Below are 22,964 nucleotides of genomic sequence, written 5' to 3'. Positions count from 1 at the left end.
CATCATCCAGACCTATCAGAGGAGCATACAAAGGCACATTCTATGCCCCCCCAGCAAAATCTTCCCTAAGGAAACGCGCCCTATCTCCAGCAGGCCCGACACAATGGGACGCGCTCCCGCCAGACATCCGACAAGAACCTTGCCACTCGACTTTCAGAAAGAAACTCAAAACCTGGCTGTTCTGCCAAGCTTAACCAGGAACATAAGCCCTTATTCTTTTTCTTGGCCTTTCTGCCAAGCTTATCCAGGAACCTAAGACCTTCACTTCACAACCTGCCTTCTCGTTCCTCCATATTTCCGCAATGTCCGATTCATTTAAGATTGTTCTGGGCACGATATACCCTATTAGTATTCTCCGCTGCAGATCACTGTTGTTCACTCTTACAAGCTGTAATTGGCCCTTCTCCCCATTCTTTGCACTGACTACTTGTTATAGTTATCTATTTATTTGTTGATTTGTTTTAGCTGTTTATCGGTTTTCAGGACCATTCCATAACTTAACTAGAATAGTCTCCCTTATCCCAGTTTGTATTCCTTGTTCCATGTACCGCCTGTGTGCGAAGTTCTTTTGCTTTATTTCAATGTTTCACTGTAAACTGATGTGATTTGTATGTCATACAGGAACACTGGTATATAAAAATTAAAAATAAATAAATAAATAAATACCTCTGCTGGTCACAGGAGGGTGCTCTTGCTCTTACCTGGGGCTTCTTCTTCAGGGCAGAAGCAGAATACATTCTTCCTTTTTTTAAGGGAGTTTTTCTTTCTTTTTAAAATTTGTATTTATTTGGGGTTGCTGTTGTCTTTTGGAGTGTTCTTCTGATATGCACAAGTGATGCAGGATTCGACGTAGGCTCGGAAGTCCTTTTTCATAGTAGACCACCAATAGTATCTCTGGAGGAGCGCCAGAGTCCATGATTGACCGGGATGTCCAGCAATACGCGAGTCATGGGCCCAGTGGAGGACTTTGCTCCGGAGTCTGAAAGGTACCAAGGTCTTACCCGGTGGGACAGGTGTTGTGGTGGCCAAGAGAATTCTAGCAGGCTCGATGATATGTCGAGGGGGTTCGGGTTTGTCTTCTACGTTGAAGGATCGAGAAAAGGCATCTGCTCGCAGGTTTTTACAAGCAGGTCGCTAGCGGAACACAAAATCGAACTGTGTGAAGAAAAGGGCCCAACGTGCTTGCCACAGATTAAGGCGTTGAGCTCGATGTAAATATTCCAAATTTTTATGGTCCGTGTAAACGGAAATTTGGTGTTGGGCCCCCTCCAGCCATGGGCGCATTCCTCAAAGGCCATTTTGATGGCTAGCAACTCCTTGTCGTCAATGGTATAATTCCGTTCTGCTGGGGAGAACCGTCGAGAGGAGAAGGAGCATTGTGAAGGGTATCTGTAGCAGAATACTGACTTAGGACAGCTCCTACCACTTTGGAGGAGTTGGGATTGGCCCCTTTACGCATGAGAGTGGTAAGTGGGGCCACCAAGGTGGAGTAGTTACGGATAAAGGATCTGTAGTAATTAGCAAATCCTAAAAACCTTTGTAGCAGGCTGAGATCAATCTTGGATAGCTTTGAGCTTCTCTGGATCCATACGAAACCCTTGACTGGACACCACGTATCCCAGGAAGGGCACCGTCCTCTTTTCAAACGAGCATTTCTCGAGCTTAGCATAGAATTGATTCTCACGCAGCCACTGCAAGAACCAAGCTACATCCTTGCAGTGCGATTGCAGGTCTTTGGAAAAGACCAATATATCGTCCAAGTAGATCACAACTCAGTCATATAGCATGTCTCGAAATACCTCGTTCATTATATTCTGGAAGACAGCAGGGGCATTACAGAGTCCGAAGGGCATCACGAGGTATTCATAATGCCCGTTCCAGGTGTTAAATGCCGTCTTCCATTCATCACCCGCTTTAATGTGAATCAGGTTGTACATGCCCCTGAGGTCGAGTTTCGAGAATATTTTGGCTCCCTGGAGCCAGTCAAAGAGCTCAGAAATGAGCGTCAGATAGTAGCGTTCCTTGAGGGTTATGAAGTTTAGGCCACAGTAGTCAATGCATGGCCGGAGGCTACCATCCTTCTTCCTGACAAAGAAGAATCCTGCCCCCGCCGAAGATGTAGATCGGCGTATGAAGCCCTTGTTGAGATTTTCGCGGATGTACTCCGTCATGGCTTTAGTCTCAGCAGGGGATAATGGGTAGGTGCGACCGCGGGGGGGCTCCGAATCAGGCAGCAGGTTGATGGCACAATCGAAAGTGCGATGAGGAGGCAGCGTATCAGCAGTGTCTTTGGAGAATATGTCAGCAAAGGCGGCGTACTGAGGTGGTAGCCCAGGAAACCGGGTAGTCACGGTGGTGCAGCAGAGGGGCGTGACTAGTTCTAGACACCTGGAGCGGCATGCGGGGCACCAACTGGAAAGCTGTATTGTAGACCAGTCGAAACTGGGAGAGTGTTTCCGAAGCCAGGGTAGCCCTAGGACTATCAGGTGAATGGCTCGGTCCAGAACATGGAAGGAGAGAAGCTCTACGTGAAGTGCCCCGGTCCGGACTGTGAGCGGGGCGGTGGACATAGTTACCCGACCAGGCAAGGGATTCCCCTGAATAGAGGAGAGCACCAGAGACACAGGTAAACGGTTGACAGGGATACGGAGGTGGTCCACGAGTTGTTTCATAATGAAATTGCCTCCAGCCCCCGAGTCCACCAGGGCTAAAGTGTGGAAATTCTGGTTGCCCACTGTGAGGGATATAGGCAAGGTGAGTGGAGGAGAAGGCAAAGTGAGACCTAGGACGAGTCCTCCAGAGGGACCCAGGTCCAGGAGTTTCCCGGCCTTACTGGACAAGTGGCTAGGCAGTGACCTGCCAGAATAGGCAGAGGCCGGACTGCCGACGTCGAAGATGTTCTTTAGTAGAGACCTTCCCATGGCCCAGATGCATGGGTTCTTCGCCGGATGCCCCAGAGGCAGAGGTGAGCTCGGTGGGCGAAGGTGAATGCCGGGGACGCTACTGGGACGAGGCTTGTCTCTTGGAGAACCGTACTTCATGGGAACATTCTTGAAGGCGCCAGTCAATGCATCCCGTCAGGTCAATGAGCGAGTCTAAGGAGCCTGGCAATTCGTATGCTGCAAGTTCATCCTTTATCCTGGGGCTTAGACCTTCAAGGAAGATAGCCCATAGGCAACCAGCATCCCAGTGGAGTTCGGAAGAGAGGGTCCGGAACTGAATAACATACTCGGCCAGGGGTTGGGAACCTTGGCGCAAGTGGAGCAAGGTGGATCCGGAGACTGTTTGCCTGGCGGCGTTATCAAAGACCGTGCGGAAGAAGGACAAGAAGCTGGGCAGATCCTGTAGAACTGGATCCACGCATTCCCACAGTGGTGATGCCCAGGCCAGCTCTCTCCCATCCAGAAGGGAGAGGATGTAGGTGGTCTTGGTTATATCTTCTGGAAAGAGGGCAGGTTGTAGGCAAAAGTGCATATTGCACTGATTCAAAAAGCCGCAGCACAGCTGGGGATCTCCTGAGTAGCGCGGAGGTACAGGCAAAGGGATCACCAGCCAGTGAACTGGCAAGGGAACCACTAGGGCTACCGTGAAGGGTCCAGAATCGAGGCGGAGACTTAGGTTCTCTACTGCCGAGGCCAAGGTGGCCAAAGCTTTTTGTTGTTCCACGATTTTTTGGGCCAGGCCCAGAATAGCCTGAATTGCAGAAGCCTTTGCCAGGTCCATGGACTTGGCAACCTGTTGTGACCACACTATAGGTTGTGGACCCTTGGCCTGAGCCGGAATTCCCACCACCTGGGTGGAAGACCCACCGCAGGTTCCCAGCGTCAAGAGGCGAGGCCGACGGACGACAGGGGCCAAAGGTAGAAGCTTCACCAATACCAACCCCGTTCCCCACAGGTTGAGCCTTTGGGTTCCGGGGGCCGGCTGGGCTTAGGTGGGCCCCTGTAAGGAAGCTTTGACAAGATGATCCAATGTCTTGGGCTGCCAGTGAGCAGGAGGTGTGTGGTCTGATCCGGAGTCCAGGGCAGGTGGCAAACAAGAGGCGTGAAGTCCAGTCCGCAGTCAAAACCAGGAAGATCCATCCAAGGGAGAAGGAGAAGGAGCTGGAACAGGGCTGGGAGACAGGAGCAGGTACGAGGAAGGCAAGAACCGGAACTTGGGACACAGGAACGGGAACTCAGGAAGCAGGAACGCAGAAACAAGCATGGCACCAGAAACGAAGCCAAGCAGACCTGTTGCCAAGTCGAAGTGTGGCTGGGGAAGCTTCCTTAAATAGCTGGTGAGTCCTGACATCAGCTAGGTGCCGGGCTTTGTTTTCCCTCCGCGGCCCCTTTAAGAGGCGGGATCTCGGTGCACGTGCGAGCTAGGGGACTCACGGAGGAATCGGGGCCGGCGGTGTTGGAGCTCCGCGCGGGTGCAGGATGGCCCGGAGAGTGGCGGCAGTGGCTTGCCGCCACAGCACGGCACCCTGGAGAGGCCCAAACAGGCAAACCGCGGGTAAGGGAAGGCGCCCGCAGCCCGTTAGTGCCGGCGGCACTAACATAGTCATCAAGTACCATAAGAGAAAGTTGAAAAGAACTTTGAAAGAGTTCAAGAGGATGTGACATCATTAAGTGGTTGTTGGGTTTGTGGCATAGTGTGGACTCTTAGTCGCAGTGGCGATGACTCCTCCCACAGGGAAAAGCCTCATGGGGAACCACAGCGATAGGCTAGACTCAGAGAGCAGACACTGGAGATGGAAAGCTTTATTGTACTGCTGTAGATAGATGGTAATTGTGCAAGAAGAAATGGCACTGAAGTCCAGCAGGGTGCCAATACGCTCAGACAGTCTCAGATGTAGAAGTCTCACCCGGATGTATAAGGTTGGTAATGTTCCACAGAGCGGGATAAGCCGAACCTGGTGGGTGGAAATGGAGAACTGGAACATAGAGGTACTCATTGAAGAGTAGTGCAAGAATCCTCCTGGTAGATGATGACGGTGGGACTCGAGTTCCGTGATGCAGGATACTCTGAGCTGGTAAGGCCCTCGAGGAGCGAGTACCTGGAAGCGCAGATAATCCTGAAATGAGAAGAGAGACCCCCGAGGAGCGGTTGTCTGAATTAGTAGTGGAAACCCCAATGGGTAGCTGGAAGCGAGAGGCCCCCGAGGAGCGGGTGCCCAGAGCTTCTTCAGGAGCGAGATACCCCGGAGGGTAACGAGGAATCTAAGCGTGCAGCTTAGAAGCGGTCAGAGTAGCTAAACCGAAGTCCTTGTTAACTTGTTCGTTGGGAGCGGAGCGGAGGCTTAAATACCCGGAGGTATTGACGTCATGCGGTGGGGATGCCCCCGAGGTTCTCACCATGACGTGTAGATAAGCGTAGGCAGCGTGTGCGCGCGCGCACCCTAGGAGACCACGGGAAGGAGCATTTCAGACGGAATAGTGCTGTGTGCCGGTGCACTTCTGTTTGTTCCAGTGTATTTTCTATTCTCCAGTCTCTTTAGAAAAGGCTTGTTTAAAAAGCCATGTCGTTAGACTTCTCTTGAATGTTTTGGGGTCTCTCTGTAATCTGGTCTCCAAAGGCATTGTGTTCCAGAGTGTGGGTCCTGCTAAAGACAATGCCCTTTCTCTTACCTGAGTTAGTCTCGCTGTCTTGACTGAGGGAATGGTTAAGAGAGCTTTGTTTGCTGAACGAAGGTTCCTGTATGGTACGTGTACCCATAGTGCAGTGTTTAGCCAGTCTGCTTTTTCCTTATGTATTAGTTTATGTATGGTGCATAGTGCTTTGTATTTTATTCTTTGTTCTATGGGTAGCCAGTGAAGTTCAGCCAGAGTTTCAGTTATATGGTCTCTTCTTCTTTTCCAGTTAGTATTCTCGCTGCTGTGTTTTGTAGAATTTGAAGTGGTCTTATTGTTGTATTTGGGAGTCCTAGAAAAAGTGCATTACAGTAATCGGTACTGGTGAAAACTAGTGCCTGAAGCACTGTTCTGAAATCTGCAGGAGTTAGTAACAGTTTAAGTTTTCTGAGGATCATGAGCTTAGCATAGCCTTCTTTTACTTTTAGCGATATGTGTTGTTTTAGATTAATTTCGGGGTCCATTATTATTCCAAGGTTCCTTACTTTTTCCACTAGTTCTATTTTCTGGTTATTTTTGAGTATAATTGGGGTTTGAATGATTTCAATATTTTTTCTTTCTAAGTGTAGAAATTCCGTTTTTTCAATATTGATCACTAGTTCCATTCGGTTTAATAGTTGTTTTATGATGTCTAGGTACATGTTAGCTAGGTTTAATGTTTTTTCTATTGTGTCATCGATTGGTAGAATTAATTGAATATCATCTGCATAGATGTAATGTATGATTCCTAATCCTGCTAGTAGATGGCATAATGGAAGCATGAATATGTTAAAAAGGGTTGCGGACAAGGCTGATCCCTGCGGTACACCTGTTTCAAGATTGAATTTGTCTGATAGTGTGTTGTTGATCTGAACTTGAAAGAACCTATTTTTTAGATATGAGCTGAACCAGTTTATTGTTTCGTTGTGTAGTCCAATCTCTTCTAGTCTTTTTAGTAGAATTTTATGGTTTACTGTGTCAAAGGCTGCTGATAAGTCTAACATTATTAGAATGTATTGTTTTCCGCTATCAAAACCTCTTAGGATGTTGTCTGTAAGTGAGAGGAGTAGTGTTTTGGTACTGTAGTGTTTGCGAAATCCATGTTGTGATGGATATAGTAAGTTATTGATATCAAGGTGTTCCGCTAGTTGTTTCTGTACCTTTTTTCTATTAATTTGGCTAATAAGGGTAGATTTGAGACTGGACGGTAGTTGTTTACGATCAGGGGCTCACTGTTTTTTTTCTTTATGATTGGTTTTATAATTGCTCTTTTTAGTATATCTGGAATTGTTCCTTCTTATAGGGATAGGTTTATAATCTTAGCTAAGGTTGGGGAGACTGTGTTGGCTGCTTTTTTTATGTCAAATGTTGGTATTGTGTCGATTTTGTGTGGAGCTGGGTTTAGATTTTTTAGTATGGATTCTACTTCTAGCTCTGATATTTCAGTGAATGAGGACCATTGAGTAACGTCTCTTTTTTGCAATTTAATTTCTTGTTTGGTGTTGGTTGGAAGTTTGGATCTTAAGTTTGTAATTTTGTCGCTGAAGAATTTAGCTATTTTGTTGCATTTTGATTCTGGTAAACTTAGGGGTGATTCTTGTTTGTCATTGGTGAGATTTGCTACTATGGAGAATACGGTTCTTGGCATTGGATTGGTCAAGGAATACTCAGCTATCCAGAATATTTGCAGAGAGAAGTAGGAGAGCGTAGAAACCATAAACAAGATTTTACTGGTTTGTGGTGGATGCCATCTCAAGAAATGAAAGAGCTTTGGTCATTTTAAAATGACAGCACATCCCTAATAGCTGGATTTTAAAAGGTTTGGACATGTTTCTGATGGACGGGTTCATTGTCACTTATTAACTAGGCAGACAGAAGATATGTCACTTCGTCCATCTGGGAATGAGCAACAGGTGTTTTCAGGTGTTTCCAGTGGCCCAGATTGGCCACTGTCAGAGACAGGATACTGGGCTTGATGGATTATTGATCTGACCTAGCAAGAAAAACCCAGAAGGTCCTTCCTGGAACCTTAGATCTAACTTCAGAAAGCCTTAGAACTCTCTGAGCTCCTGATTTTATGACTTCTGTATTCCCAAGACACCATCCATTAAGGTGTACCTTACCCTTCTACGTTTTCTCTCAGAGTAACATAGTAAATGATAGCAAATAAAGATCAAAATAGTTGATTCAGCCTGCCCATTGCTTTTTAGGGTTGTAATTGCCATTCTGTGTGGGTTACCCCTGTACATTCCTGAAATCACAAAGCAGTGATAACCACTGCTGTTATGGACTGTTTTTGTCTCCACCAACTCCTCTTTAAAGGCATGCCAGGCCAGTGTTTCATTATCATCCTCTGTCTCCAGGAATCTTCTGTGTTTATCCCACTGGGGTTTTTTTTTAATTCTTTTATTGTTTTTGTTTCCACCAACTCCTCTGGAAAGGCATGTCAGGCATCCAGCACCCTCTCCATGAAAAAATAATTCCTGTCATTATTTCTGAGTATAATATATATTTGCTCCCTTCTGGGAACATATGGTCACTTATACCAGTGGTTTCCAAGTCTGTCAGATTTTCAGGACATTCGTAATGAATATGTATGAGATAAATTTGCATGCAAATCTCCTTCATAGTTTCCATGCTCTACTCCGGCTCTTTGTAAATATTCTGGAGAGTAGTACTCCTAGATTGATCCAATGCCTCATAGAGCTTCCCTGAGTGGTCCAGGAAAATCCATGGTTTTCCACTCAGAAAGGAGTGAAAGTTGGCGGACACTTTTAGCTGGTTATCCTGGAAGGGAGACATGTTCCCACATGCTCCTTTTTTTGGCCTTATAACATTAAGAAAAGCAAAATCATATACATCTAACTAGAAAATTAGGAAACTTTCTGCAAATGTGTAAAACGTTACGAAGTATTGTTTTCAATTCTCAAGTTCAATATCTCTGTTTTCTCTCTTCCTCCCTTTGTCTCTATTTGTCCTCTCTCATCTTTCACTCCTGCCATTCTTCTTTTTCTTTGATCCCACCGTCTCTCTTTATCTCCCTGGTCTTCCCCATTTTATCTCTTCGATAGGAGTTTGAGACAAGGAATGGAAAAACCTGTGAAGACATCAGTAAATTCAGCCAGCAGCATGGGACTCTGGGTATAATAGTAAGTCTCTAATAAAATTTAGAAATGTATGAAAAAATGCTTTACATTCACTTGCTATGGTTTAAGGAAAATACAATGACCTAGCATGAAATAACATGGTACAATCTCTTATGCAAAGATAAGCATGTCTAAAATAGATATGCATGATGCTGTATCATGGTATCTTGGGAGAACAGCAGTTACAGGTAATTATTCTTATTAGTTATTCATGTACAAGTAAAGGGTAATTTTCAGCAGCCCACATATGGCTAAAGTCTGTGGGTACACAATACAAAGTACCCCCAGAATTTAGCCAGAATTTTAAAAGCAGAGATATGGGCATATGTCCGCTTTGAAAATTCGCAGGTGTCCCCAGTATACAGGAAGTTGCACCTGCACACAAGCAGGTATAACTTTCAAAAGTATGCACATAAGTGTCTTGCCCACCTCCACTCCACCCCAGGGAATGCCTGCTATGAGTGTGAGAAAATGTTTACAAATATATTTGCCTGCACAACCCCCTGGATAAATTTCAAGAGCCAAGATTTATGCTTGTAAATCCTTTTGAAAATTACCCCATTAAAAATAATTTAGTTGTTTCATACTCAGATATAAGTAAAGCCAAGGGACTTGAAAGACAAGACTGGTAAATACAAATTTTAATACAAAAGTACAAATTTTAATATTATTAAATTGCTTATTGCTATGAATCACGGCTTCGCAGGCAGCCCTGCGAATCGCTGTGCTTACCCTGATGCCTCCAGTAGCCCCCAACGTAGCAGGGACGCTGCCGAATATAGCCCCACATGCCACCATGCTGCTCCTGTCCCTGAACCTCCTAAGACGCACACGCATACAACTTCCTCTCTTAAAGGGCCCATGGTGGGAAAGTCCCCACAGCACCTTTTGATGATGTCATCCAGCCCTTGCTATATAAGGGCTCCTCAGATGACTTACCAGTGCCTCAGCAACAGGTCTCCTGCATCTTCAGTGCATATTGCTCTCAAGTTCCCGGTTCCTTGTCTAGTCTAGCCTTCCTATCCAGCCTTGCGTCGTCCATCCTTCCTATCCCACCTTGTCTTGTTCAGCCTTGACTCGTCGAGCTTTCCTGTCCAGCCTTGCCTCGTCCAGCCATCCTGTCCAGCCTTGCCACGACTTGTTATCCTTGTCCAGTGGTGTCTTCTCCTCTTCATCTCATCCAGTATTCGTGTGTCTTCATCTATCCTTGGCCTCATTCTCCGGGTCTTGAATTCTTGCTTGGACCTAACCACGATTGCCTGCCACATTGACCTGACCTCTTGCTGGGATCTGACCTACCACCAGGACCTGACTTCTTGCTTTGACCTGACCATGTTTGCCTGTTGCCTGGATCTGACCTCTTGCTTGGACCTGATCACAATTGTCCACAGCCTGCCCTGACCTTGGCCTGTCTCCTACTCACTCTGCTGCCTGTCCTGACCCCAGCATGCCTTCAGACTCTTGCCTTCCATATCGCCCTAGGGACCCTCCCAAGCCCTGCTGGTCGCCAGAACCCAAAAGCTCAACCTGTGGAGTGTTATGGTTTTAGATGATAAAGTGTGGGCCCTTGGTCATTGCAAGAGATGGCTCCTCCCACAGGGTGGAGCCCTGTGGGGACTTGCAACGATAGGCTAACTCTTGAGTAGATATGGACACAGAGAATAGTCTTTATTGTACTGCAATACGGTGGTAGTCTCAGGAGAGGGAACTGATCCCTGCCAGAAGAGGAAGTCTCTGATGGCGGTGTTCCTTCTGTTAGCTGCAGGATGGAATACAGCGATGTGATCTCACCCAGTCCGGATAGCAGGGGAAGCCCGGCTGAATCCCATGGTGGCAAGCGGTCCCGGAATCTGTGATTTTGTGAGATAAACAGAGACAGAACAGGAGCAGCAATACTCACTGGAATGGTGGTAATCGCAGTAGCAGGGAACCTACGAGGAGCGGAGGTCTGGGACGGAATCTGGCCCCCGAGGAGCGGATACCCTAGGTGTCCGTGTTGAGAAGATATACCCCGAAGGGTTGGCAGGAGCGAAGCAAGACCCCCGAGGAGCGGGTGCCTTGAGTGTCCTTGTAGAGAGCGATATCCCGGTCGGCAAGAGCGAGGCAAGGCCCAGAGAGTGAGTACCATAGGCTTCCGTAGTTAGAGACAGTCTGACCCCGAAGAGTGCACAGGAACGAGGCAAGGCCCCCGAGGAGCGAGTACCTTAAATATCCTGCAGTCGTCCCTCTATCTCAGAGGTAGTAAGGAAGCGAGGCAAGGCCTTTGAGGAGCGAGTGCCTGAAGTCGTCCAGAGTAGAGAACCAGAGCGGCATGGTAGCGAGTCAGAGAAGCATGGAAGAATCCTTGCTAATTCGTATTGGAGTTGGTGGTTCAGGTTTAAATACTGGAGGCTCATGATGTCATGCGGTGGGGACGCCCTCGAGGTTCCCGCCATGACGCACGTAAAGGACGGAGCCGCGCGCACGCTCCTAGGTGAATCCTCATCAAAGATGGCGAACGCAATCGCCCATGCTGGGCCGAAGACGCTGACGGGGTCGGCGAGGAGAAGCAGCGGCAGCCACTCTCCCGACATGGGTTGAAGCAGGCAAGAAAAGGGTGAGCAATAGAGGGTGCAGCCGTCTGCAACCAACGGGCGCAACATGGGTGAGGCAGTTGGTACAGGTGAAGCTCCAGTCTGTCCCACTACAGGGCCTCGTAAGTTAGCCTACAAGGCTGCGTCAACTACATCACAGCAACAAGGGCTCACACCCACACCCCATCACACTTATACTAACAATGTGGAAAACATTCTAATAAATGAAGAAAATTTATCAATTATCCAAATCTTTACATTCAGTTTTTGGAACAAATATAAATCATAAACCATACAAACATAAACAGGGATGTTTGTATGGTTTATAATTTATTTTTGGCCTAAAAAGTGAATGTAAGGATTTTGATAATTGATAATTTTTTTAATTTATTAGAATGTTTTCCACATTGTTAGTAGAAGTGATTTAAAGATATTAAAATTTATATTTACTTAGCTTATCTTGCAAGTCCCTTGGCTTTACTTATTCAATTTTTAAGCACTTTTAAGTAACCTATTGTTTTTGGTCATATCAGATATTATATTTTATATATACTATACTATTTTACATTTTAGATACTTTATATATGTTATAAGTGGTTTTGTGTCAAATTGAAAATATAAAAAAATCTAATATGGAAGTGGTATTACCACCAGCAGTTTCCAAGTATTTAATGTAATGGTTTTTGGTTGTTTAGCTAAATGATGACAGAAAAGATTTTAAAACTTCAGCAATTTTCAGAAGCCATTTACACATTTAAATACCAATTTACCCTAACAAATAGGCCCTCTGAAGGCTATCCATCTGTTATCTGGCTAAAAAAGACACACAGGGATCAACACAGGGATCAACAATGTGCTTACTTTTAGCCAAATAAGAAGTATGCATGCAAGGATTGCTTAGGTCAGGGGAGGGAAATAACACTCGTAGATTACATTTTCAAATCTATGCACGTTATTTTCAAGGGAAATAATACCTTATCAGGCTATATCTGGTCACTTGTGCTACACTTAGGAAGAAGCACAGCTAAACAGGCTGTATGGTCAGATAAAGCAAGAATCTAGACTGGTAAAACCAGACCTAGCTAGGGAGATGTCTTGACATGCTGCTGTTGCAATGGAACAGACTCAGTATCAGGAACCCAGGAAACACGAAAGCAGAACTGGATGCAGAACAGGAACATGACAGGATGCAGAGCAAAAACATTGGCATGAGGACTACAGAGCTGGATGCAGAGCAGGAACAAGGCCAGATCAGCAGAGATTCCAGAGGTGTGTCTCTGTTGCTCTCCTTATATACTGTCACCAATCAGGGCACACCCTATGCTAGACCAATGAGGCTTTCCGAGGGTGTATCTAACTCCTTGGCATCCAAAGGGTAAATATCCCTGGCCTTTTTCTGAGTCTGCATCTCCCAGAGCTTCTCTGTAGCTTTCCAACCTCTACATACCAGAGACACTATTTCAAAGCCATGTGGTACCTGCTAGTACCTATCAAACCTCCATAAAATAAGGTGCAAATTTCCTTTGAGATTAGTGGAAATATATCCATGAATGTTACATAAATTCACACGGTTTAGAAAATGTCCCCCATAGAGGACATTTTTGGGATTTGCAGGACAGCAAGCTCATTTTCAAAGGTAAACTCCTCATACACCCAGGAGGGAGGAGCTATATTCAATAAGTGGTTTATATCCCATAATACATGTAACTAGTTGTTAGTGGGTGGATTTTAAACCCTTTTCTGGCCAAGCAGTTGTTGCAGTTGACCAGGCTCAAAATGAAAATCTTGTTGAACAGGGAATACTTTTCCTCTCTGTGGCTAGAAATTTCTCTTCTTCACAGTCCCTCTTAGAAAAATGCAAAACCAATTTTTCCCTCTTACCTCTTTTGGTGAAACCTGACCCTTAATGAACAAAAATCAATCCACTGACCAAACAGGTGACGGTTCCAAGATGCCAAATGTATTTAAAGTGTAGGAAAAACAAGAACATAAGAACATGTGCCATGCTGGATAAGAGCAATGGTCTTATCGAGCCCAGCATCGTATCTCCGACATGATGGCCAATCCAGGTCAGTTGGAAGGACCTGGAAGATCCCTTCTTTGTTGCTCATTCCAGGGCTTAGGGAGTGACAATCTTCATGCCTGCCTAACTAATATATGTTGATGAACCTGCCCTCTGGGAAATTATCCTCCATATGGGCATGTATTTTTCTGTTAAATTTGTTTTAGATCTATTACCTGTTAATTTCATGGAGTTCCCCATAGTTCCAGTACTACTGAAAAGGGTATTGTAAATAACTATTACCAATTTGCGTGTTCCACTTCACTCATGATTTTATAAACATTGATCATATCCCCTCTCAATCGTCTCTTCTCCAAGCTAAAGAGCCCTAACTTGTTTAGCCTTTTTTTAGTTTTATGATTATGTCCTGTTTGATTCTAAGTCCACAAACAACCGAGCACAGTTAGCACTCTAAATATACATCCACACCAGAGAGTGAGTGCTAGAAGAAAGGGTTCACAGTCCCAGGAATTCCACGTAAATTTTCAATATCATTCACAACTGTGTCATATTTATTCATTTGATTACCTATGTACCGTTTTATAGTCTTATTTTTTCACTTGCTATTCTAATGTATCAATAGGCTGAAATGTAAATATTGTGCTGTTCAATTTCTCCCCTTCCATCCCAAGTTTATTTTCCTTGTTTTTTGTAACTTTCCCTCTCCCTTTTTCTGATTCACTGTATTTAAAGTTCAAGGTTCTTATTGAAAATATCGTTTTTTACGTTACGTTATGCTTTACACTCCTTGTTATTTGTAAACCGGGTTGATGTGATGCCTATCATGAAACTCGGTATAACAAAAACAATAAATAAAATAAATAAAATAAATAAATATCAAAGTTTTTATTATTTATATCGGCAACTCCACTGTATATAATGACACTTGTTTCAAAAAGAGGGGTCCCCCGACACGGACCCGTGTTTTGCCAGGGGCTGCATCTAGAGGGACGCACAAGAAGTTTAAATGCATACTGTAAACAAAGCATAAACATAGGACTGCGTTAGAGAAAGAACGCCAATGCCGTACATAAAAGATAATAATTCAATAGAATAAGGTGTACAAATTGTGAACATTTACCAAAGTAAAATATTCAAAAGCTAACACTTACCAGAGTAAAGTCTTCAAAGTAACATGACAGGGAGCCCGTTACATATCATTAGACAAGGAGCTTTAAACCTGTCAAAAGAGCGCCAAAAGCCTCCACAGACCAATCAGCTAAGGAGAATAACCCACCAATCAGGACCTGAAACTTTTGTCCAATCAGCAGTCAGGTAAAATGGACCCATTCAATTTCTTTGTTTAGCCCTGCCGGGGCGACAGTATTCAAGCGGTGAATCCATCGTTGTTCGCACTGAATCAAATGAGAGTCAAAATCTCCGCCCCTAGGGAGGGCGGGAACCACTTCCAATACAAAAAAGAATAAGTCCGATATTGTGTGAGATGAGGATACCCAATGATCAACGAGAGGGGCCAAAACCCTAGCATGTTTAATATTTGACCGATGCTCAATCATCCTGGTCCTGATCTGTCGTCTGGTCTTGCCTACATAGAGTTTTGCACACGGACAACGTATAACATATATGACTCCGGCGGAGCTACAGTCAGATGAGCCATATAATGTAAAAACTCTACCTGAAACAGGGTCAGTAAAACTGGTCATGACAGATGTGTGTTTACAGACAGAACAATTACTGCATGGGGTATGGCTACCCGGGGTGCGTTTAAGTGTATTTTGAGAAAAGTCAGAACGAATTAAAATGTCCCTTAAGTTTCTGCCCCTGCGGTAAGTAAAACGTAGGGAACCTTGAAACAGCTCTGAAAAAGATAAAGCCGACCAATGTCTACGAATAATCGTAGAAATATCATGACTAAAAGGTGTAAATGCAATTCAAAGTATTGCTCCCATCCTTTTGTGTTTGAAGAAACAGGACATCTCTATTGACGTACAAGGCTCTTTTAAAGGCATGTTTAAGAATCCTTAAAGGGTACCCCCTCTGTCTGAACCAGAGAAGCATCTCCTTAGCTTTAATTGTATACTCAGCTTTAGAAGAGCAGAGCCGCAGTTTGATTCTAAGAAATAGCTCACGGCAGCGAACATACGAATAAGAACACAAATGGCACATATTTGCCATATCAAACTAATAGATCGGTTAACACAAAATTCTAGACCAGTGAGGCTTTCCGAGGGCGCATCTAACTACTTGGCAACCAAAGGGTAAATATCCCTGGCCTTTTTCTGAGTCAGCATCTCCCAGGGCTTCTCTGTAGCTTTCCAGCCTCTACTTACCAGAGTCATTTCAAACAGCTACCATAGTGGTAAAATCTGTGTGTATATTGTGCACATAGACTTTACTGAATTTTTTTAAAGTGAATTTATGCACACCAGTTCACTTTCAAAATAAACGGATAATTGATTGAATATGTGCACACATTCACCTGTGTAAAGTTACACCGGCTCTTCAGAGGGCATAACTTATGTGCGTACATTTACATGCATACTTTTTAAAATTAAAAATTCTGAAGTCCAAATTTAAAAGCCATTTAGACAGATAAATCAAAGGTTATCTGTCTAAATGGCAAAATAGGCATATTCAGCCACTTATTTGGCTAAATTATATATATATATTATATATATTTATAACTTAACCAGATAAAAAAGGGGCTACCAAAATGATAAGGGGAATGGAAGAGCTCCCCTATGAGGAAAGACTAAAGAGGTTAGGACTTTTCAGCTTGGAGAAGAGATGGCTGAGGATGAATATGATAGAGGTGTTTAAAATCATGAGAGGTCTAGAACGGGTAGATGTGAATCGGTTATTTACTCTTTCGGATAATAGAAAGACCAGGGGGCACTCAATGAAGTTAGCATATGGCACATTTAAAACTAATCGGAGAAAGTTCTTTTTCACTCAACGCCCAATTAAATTCTGGAATTTGTTGCCAAAGAATGTGGTTAGAGCAGTTAGTATAGCTGTGTTTAAAAAAGAATTGAATAAGTTCTTGGAGGAGAAGTCCATTACCTGCTATTAATTGAGTTGACTTAGAAAATAGCCACTGCTATTACTAGCAACGGTAACATGGAATAGATTTAGTTTTTGGGTACTTGTCAGGTTCTTATGGCCTGGATTGGCCACTGTTGGAAACAGGATGCTGGGCTTGATGGACCCTTGGTCTGATCCAGTATGGCATGTTCTTATGTTCTTATGTCACGGGGAAGGGTTGCGTTATCCAGCTAACTTAGTCAAAGATCACATATATCCGGTTAAGTTACCCAGATAACTTTAGCATTCTTCCAAGTAGGCCTAAATTATCCATCCTTGTGAGCTGGATAACGTGCTACTTAACTGAATATCTTTAAAGGATATCCAGCTAAGTAGTGCTATCATAAACAAACAAAATGAAATAAACATAGAAATGACTGCAGAAGAAGACCAAACAGCCCATCCAGTCTGTCCAGCAAGCTTTAACACTTGTTTTTCTCATACTTATCTGTTACTCTGTGCCCTTATTAGTAACTTTTTGGTTCTAATTACCTTCCACCCCCGCCATTGATGTAGAGAGCAGTGCTGGAACTGCATCAAAGTGAACTATCAAGCTTAATTGGTTAGGGGTAGTAACCGCCACAATAAGCAAGCTACTCCCACACTTATTTGTTTACCCAGCCTGTGCAATTCAGTCCTTGTTGGTTGTTGTCTGAATATAAATCCTCTTTCTTCCTTTCCCCCTGCCATTGAAGCAGTGAGCTGCGCTGGATATATATTCCAAGTGAAGTATCAGGCTTATTTGGTTTGGGGTAGTAACCGCCGCAACAAGCAAGCTACTCCCCCGCTTATTTGTGAATACAAATCCTTTTTTCCACATTTCCTCTTGCCGTTAAAGCATAGAGCAATGTTGGAGTCGCATTAACCACGTGTATGTTTATTAAATAAGGGTATTAATCACCAGGTAGTAGCTGTCATTCCCACAAGCCACCCCCATGCCTCTTCTCTTCATTCACATCCTCTAGACTTTATGGATCCACAGTGTTTATCCCACGCCCTTTTGAAATCCTTCACAGTTTTGGTCCTCACCACTTCCTCCGGAAGGGCGTTCCAGGCATCCACCACCCTCTCCGTGAAGAAATACTTCCTGACATTGATTCTGAGTCTTCCTCCCTGGAGTTTTAAATCATGACCCCTGGTTCTGCTGATTTTTTTCCAACGGAAAAAGTTTATCATTGACTTTGGATCATTAAAACCTTTCAAGTATGTGAAAGTCTGTATCATGTCACCCGTGCTCCTCGTTTCCTCCAGGGTATACATATTGAGATTCTTCAATCTCTCCTCATAAGTCATTCAATGAAGACCATCCACCTTTTTGGTCTCCCTTCTCTGGACCACCTCCATCCGGTCTCTGTCTTTTCAGAGATACAGTCTTCAGAACTGAGCACAGTACTCCAGGTGAGGCCTCACCAAGGACCTGTACAAGGGGATAATCACTTCCCTTTTCTTACTCGATATTCCTCTCTCTATGCAGCCCAGCATTCCTCTGGCTTTAGCTATCGCCTTGTCACTTTGTTTCGCCGACTTCAGATCGTTAGACACTATCACCCCAAGATCTCTCTCCTGCTCCATGCACATCAGCCCTTCACCCCCCCATCGAATACATTTCTCTCTGATTTCCATACCCTATATGCATGACTCTGCACTTCTTGGCATTGAATCTCAGCTGCCATATCTTTGACCAGTCTTTCAGCTTCCTTAAATCCCGTCTCATTCTCTCCACTCGTTCCGGCGTGTCCACTCTGTTGCAGATCTTAGTATCATCCGCAAATAGACAAACCTTACCTTCTATCACATCCGCGATGTCACTCACAAAGATATGTACATCTATACAGACCATTCAGCAAGATCGTTGTGACACTACACTCATATATATTTTATGATTTAAAGCACACATGTAAAATCATATATATCACGCTACTTCTGTTGACTTCAGATTCATGCTTTCCCCCTATGTGCTGTTTTGCATGTGTTCCCTATAAGCTGTTTCATTTTATATGTTAATCAATCCAACAGAAGCTAAATATCCTCACCTACCAATTCACTCAATACAAAAAAGGAGGATGTATTATGTTCTTTTTTATATAATTTTTAAAGTGCTAAATAAATTATCCTTATAAACTATCCGTTCCTATGTAATTAGTTTATAAGGATAATTTATTTAGCACTTTAAAAATTATATAAAAAAGAACATAATACATCCTCCTTTTTTGTATTGAGTGTCATTTTATATGTTACCATTATATTTGTATGCATATTCAATTATGTTTTTTAATCATGTTCTGTATGTCCTGTTTTGTTTAGTTAAATTTGTTATTTATGTTTTAGCCCCTGAGGCAGCCCTGGTTGTGGGCGAAACTCGGCCTGAGTCGGGCACAATATATAAAGAATACGTCTCCATCCAAATACAGCTTCATATTGGACAACCTATTGGCGTCTAACCCATTTTGTTGCCCTCACGGCTTTTTTAGATAGCCTACCCTCTTGTTTCGTTGGTCTGTACCGGAGAAGGAAATTGAACCGGCTAAAGAAAAGTGACCATCGGGCTTGTCAAGAATTGAGGCGTTGGGCTCGGCAGAAGAATTCCAGGTTCTTGTGGTCCGCATAGACGATCACGGGGTGTTGGGCCTCCTCCAGCCACTGGCGCCACTCCTCCAGCACGAGCTTGATGGCCAGGAGCTCCTTATCACCAATACTGTAATTTCTCTCTGCCGGAGAGAATCTTCGAGAGAAATAGGAACACGGTAGGGGTTTGCCATTAGTGGATAACTGGCTCAGGACAGCCCCTACTGCAAGATCAGATGCGTCTACCTCTACAATAAACTGGCGCTGCGGATCTGGATGGTGGAGACAGACATCAAGTAGAAAAGCTTCCTTCAGCCTCTGGAAGGCACTAGTCGCAGTCGGGGACCAGTTCTTAGCATCGGCATCCTTCCTGGTAAGGGCCGTAAGCGGTGCCACCATCCAGGAGTAATGAGCTATGACTTGGCGGTAGAAATTAGCAAAGCCAAATAAGCGCTATAGTGCCTTAACCCCTACCAGCTGTGGCCAATCCCTAATAGCCACCACCTTATCAGGGTCCATGTGGAAGCCCGTGGATGACACTATGTATCTGAGGAAGGACAAGGATTCCTGCTCAAACTGGCACTTCTCTAACTTGGCAAAGAGACGATTGTCCCGAAGTTTCTGTAGCACTTGCCGCACTTGTACGCGGTGCGTGGACAAGTCTTTAGAATAAACCAATACATCGTCGAGGTACACTATGACAGAGGAATGCAACATATCCCTCAAGATCTCATTTATAAGGTTTTGAAAGACCACAGGGGCGTTGCATAAGCCAAAGGGCAAAACCAAATATTCGTAGTGCCCATCTCTAGTATTGAATGTGGTCTTCCATTCGTCGCCGGGTCATATCTATACCAAATTATACGCACCCCGGAGGTCAAGCTTGGTAAAGACCTTAGCTCCTTGGAGCCGGTCTAGTAGCTCGGGAATCAGAGGCAAAGGGTACCTGCCCCGCCATGTGATAGCGTTAAGGCCGCTGTAGTTGATGCAGGAGCGGAGTGACCCGTCCTTCTTGGCAACAAAGAAGAACCCGGCCCCGGTGGGGGAATTAGAGGGCCGAATGAAGCCTCTCTCCAAATTCTCCTGGATGTATGACGACATGGCTCGGGTCTCCGGGAGCGATAAAGGGTAAACCCGCCCCCTGGGAGGCATAGTGCCAGGGATCAGGTTTATGGCACAGTCAAAGGGCTGAAGTTCAGGAAGGAGTTCAGCTTTCTCCTTAAAGAAACATCTACATAATCTTGGTACTGTGGCAGGAGTGTCCTGGGTGTGGTCAGAAGAGGCACACTGGGACGAGGAATAGTTGCCAGGCAGGAGTCAAAACAAGACGGGCCCCAGGATGCGATCTGAAGAGTATCCCAGTGTATAACTGGAGAATGTTTCTGAAGCCAGGGCAAGCCCAAGATGACTGGGTGAATAGATTTCTCCAGTATGAGGAGTGAGATTTCTTCCGCGTGTAGGAGGCCAGTGCGTAGAATCAAGGGCTTGGTGCAGGTAGAAATACTCCCCGGGAGGAGAGTACCGTGAATAGAAGATACCTGGATGGGTGGAACTCGGGGTTGGACCCCAATCTGCAACTGCCGGACAAGGTCTGCGAGAATGAAATTCCCTCCTGCTCCAGAATCGACCAAAGCCAGCGTATCAAAAGTACCCCCGGGGTAGACGAGGGTAACCGGTACTGTGCATGAGGAGGCGGAACTTGTATTACCTATGGTCAGCTCCCCAATGATCCCTAGGTTCTGGCGTTTCCCGGCCGCTCACCACATTGAGCTAGGAAGTGCCCCTTGCCACCGCAATATAAGCACAGGCTTTGAGTGCGGTGACGTCTTCTCTCCTCCTGCGAGATCAGACCTTGTCCCAGTTGCATGGGCTCAACCCCTTGGGCTCCGGGAGAGGCAGAGGAGGAGTGTACCAGTCGGGGAAATGTAGACCCCGAGTTACTGGGTCTACAACCAGACTTCCCCTCACGAAAGCGGCTTTGGATTCGGCGGTCTACCGGCCCAGCCAAATCAAATAGGCTATTCAGGTCATCCGGAAGGTCCCTCGCAGCTGGCTCATCTTGGAGACGTGAAGACATGCCTTCTAAGAATATGCCATGAAGACTGTCGTCCCTCCAGTCTAGCTCGGCGGCCAAGGTACAGAATTCCACCACATACTCGGCAAGGGACCGAGTGCCTTGGCGTAGTTGAAGTAACTCGGTGGCGGCAGTGGGTCTGCGAGCAGGCTTATCAAAGATATGTCGGAAAGCCGAGACAAACTGTTCCAGGTTCCCAAGAATGGGGTCTTTACGCTCCCATAGTGAAGAGACCCAGGCCAGGGGCTTCCCGTCTAGAAAAGAGATAATGTAACTGGTTTTAATCAGATCCGTTGAAAACTGGGAAGGCAGCAGAGTGAAATGGATGTAGCACTGATTGAGGAATCCGCAGCACTGCTTCGCTTCCCCCGAGTACCTTGAAGGTGCTGGCAGTTGTGTGGGCGTTGCCGGTCCGGGATTGCCCGCAGCAACTAGTGCAGGAGGTACGAGTGCAGGTGCTCCATCCATATGATTGGCCAGTCTCTCTACTGTCGCCATCAGGGCATCAAGGCAGATTTGCTGTTGCTGTAGACGCTGGGTGATTCCAGGGTAGCCTTTAAGCCCGCCATGTCCGCCGGGTCCATGGCCTTGCAAACTGTTGTATTCGTGGACCCTTGAACCGACTAGGACAGATGGTGATGCATTGTGGGAAGGCCCACAGTGGATGTCGAAGCCGGGAGGCGGCACAGGCAGGAGACCCGAGGTCCCCCCAGGAGGAGCCCGTGAGGACCTGGGCCACTTGGACTTATGAGCAGTCTCCTGTGGGCAGGTGTCGGAGGAGGAGTTCCAGAGGATAGAGGAGAGTAGAGCTGGAGCCAGGAGGCCAACCGGAAATTCACTACTGGAAGCCCATGGTCCCCCTGAGAGGAGCTCGTGAGGACCCGAGTCGCTTGGACTTAGGCGAGACCTCCTGGACGAAAGCTGAAGTCAGGAACCAGTGGACGAAAGCCGAAGTCAGAAGCCAGGAACAGCAACTAGCAACTCTAGGAAGAGTGAACCTTGTAGCAAGGCAAGGAGAGGCTTGTCAAGCCAGTTTAAGTACTGGCAGCGTCTGACGTCACGTCCTGAGGCGGAGCAGGGTTTTCCTGCGCTGGTCCCTTTAAATGGCAGAGCCCCTGTGCACACGCGCGCCTAGGGGGCAGGACCAGCCCAGACATCAGCGGCATCTCCCTTGCCGAGGGAACGCCGCAAAGAAGTTCACCGGCCTCACCAGGACTCCAGGATGCCGCTGCAAGACGTCCTGGGGTAGGTGGGGGACCGGCCCGCAGACCTCCGTGGGTCGGGAGCATAACACGGATGTTAGTCTGTTCATCAGCTCTTTTGCAATATTCTTTTTATTAGTGTGGTTTATCATTGATTTATAGTTTATGATTTTATTGTTTCATGATTTATGAGGACTGCTGATGTTTCTGTTTTTCCATTGCTGCATTACTTGTTGCAGTTTCCACTTTCTGTCTATGTGTTTCTATTTATACTTGAGAAGAGCTATTGCTTACTAATGGGAATGATATTTCATTGCTAAAATGTACCTGTGTTCTTGTTATAAGCGTCATCTTTTCTGCCAGCTGAAAGAACAAAAACTATCCATCCAAAAAGAAAAAATATATAATCTATTATTTAAAATGTGTGATGTATTTGTTGTTTAAATTGAAACTAAGATTTAAAGCTTAACTTATTAATATCTAAGATCAAAATATATAACCCCATCCATCACTGTGAGTGGAAATTTCCGGATCCTTGGGCACACGACAACAGTTCATAGAAAAATTATGATCTTTCTGTTCAGAGAGAAGACTCTTATCTTTACCTTGCGTCATTCTGAACAATAAAAGTAATACTTAGGATTTTTTTTTAGTTCAGATGTGGATTGTTGTGAGCAGTGTGTCATGCATATGAGCATTGTCC

The 22,964-nt window shown here is 45.2% G+C and overlaps 1 protein-coding gene across 1 annotated transcript in view; it reads left to right on the top strand.

Moving 5' to 3' along the window:
- Nucleotides 1-22,964, top strand: part of BSN (bassoon presynaptic cytomatrix protein) — a 618,895-nt gene that overhangs the window by 591,184 nt on the left and 4,747 nt on the right. The window contains exon 11 of the mRNA XM_029599675.1: nucleotides 8,666-8,743. The gene's annotated coding sequence lies outside the window, so the exon portion shown is untranslated. The remainder of the gene's footprint in view (nucleotides 1-8,665; nucleotides 8,744-22,964) is intronic.

This window comes from Rhinatrema bivittatum, chromosome 4 (genome assembly GCF_901001135.1).
Source record: "Rhinatrema bivittatum chromosome 4, aRhiBiv1.1, whole genome shotgun sequence".
In the NCBI taxonomy this organism is placed as follows: domain Eukaryota; kingdom Metazoa; phylum Chordata; class Amphibia; order Gymnophiona; family Rhinatrematidae; genus Rhinatrema; species Rhinatrema bivittatum.
This window is presented reverse-complemented; position numbering and strand designations above follow the sequence as displayed.